Below are 988 nucleotides of genomic sequence, written 5' to 3' on the forward strand. Positions count from 1 at the left end.
CTTAAAGGCTCAAACTATCAAGAAAAAGATTGATACATTTAATTAAAGAACATAACTCCCGTTTATCAAAAGAAGACATTTGGAACATGATATCCCAAACATACAAAGATCTACAAACCATTTTTTAAAAGAAACGAGAGAAAACTGGATCAAAAATATGAACAGGCAATTCCAAGAAGGGGAAACATGAATGTCCAATAAACATATCAAAAGAGATTCAGCCTCACCCTTAATCAGGGAAATGCAAAATAAAACCAGAGGAAAGTGCCATTTCACACCTGTGAGATTGGCAAAAAGCAAAGGGGAGGACAGCAGAAAGTGTTGATGAAGATGTAGAGCACAGAGAGCTCTCATACGCTGCTGGTGGAGGGGAAATGGTACCGCCACTCTGGAGGACAATTTGACAGCATCTAGAAATGACGCACACACCCTTGTGACCCAGAGACTTGGCTTCTGGGATGAATCTAGAGAACTTCTTGCTCTTTGCAACCTCGTTATCCTAGTAAAGAATCTAAAACAGCCTCAATGTTTGTCAGTGGATGAAATGCATAAACAAATTGTGGATAGGGCAGTGAAAATCTATACTGCGGTGAAAATGACTAGAGATTCCTTATGAATCATTAGTGGGGGGATGGGGAGCAAGTTGCAGAAGATCAAATTGCATGATATCATTCATGTAGATTTCTAAAACATGCAAAACAAAATGATACCCTATATTGCTAGGAAAGCACATATGTGGTAAAAGTATAAGGAAACTTAGAGGAGTGATAAATAAATACACCATTCAGGAATTGTTTACTTCTGGGGGGAGAGGGAGATGTGAAGGATGATGGGAAAGGGCTTCCCTTAGATTGGTAAGGTTTTATTTCTTGACCTGAGTGGGAGGTACATAAGCGTTTGACTTTTTTCAGAACATTTTTAAGGGTACAGAGCAAGCATGATGGTATAAAATATAAAGTCCACATAAAATCCACTCCTGCTCTGAACT

The sequence above is a fragment of the Eubalaena glacialis genome, chromosome 9, assembly GCF_028564815.1.
Source record: "Eubalaena glacialis isolate mEubGla1 chromosome 9, mEubGla1.1.hap2.+ XY, whole genome shotgun sequence".
In the NCBI taxonomy this organism is placed as follows: domain Eukaryota; kingdom Metazoa; phylum Chordata; class Mammalia; order Artiodactyla; family Balaenidae; genus Eubalaena; species Eubalaena glacialis.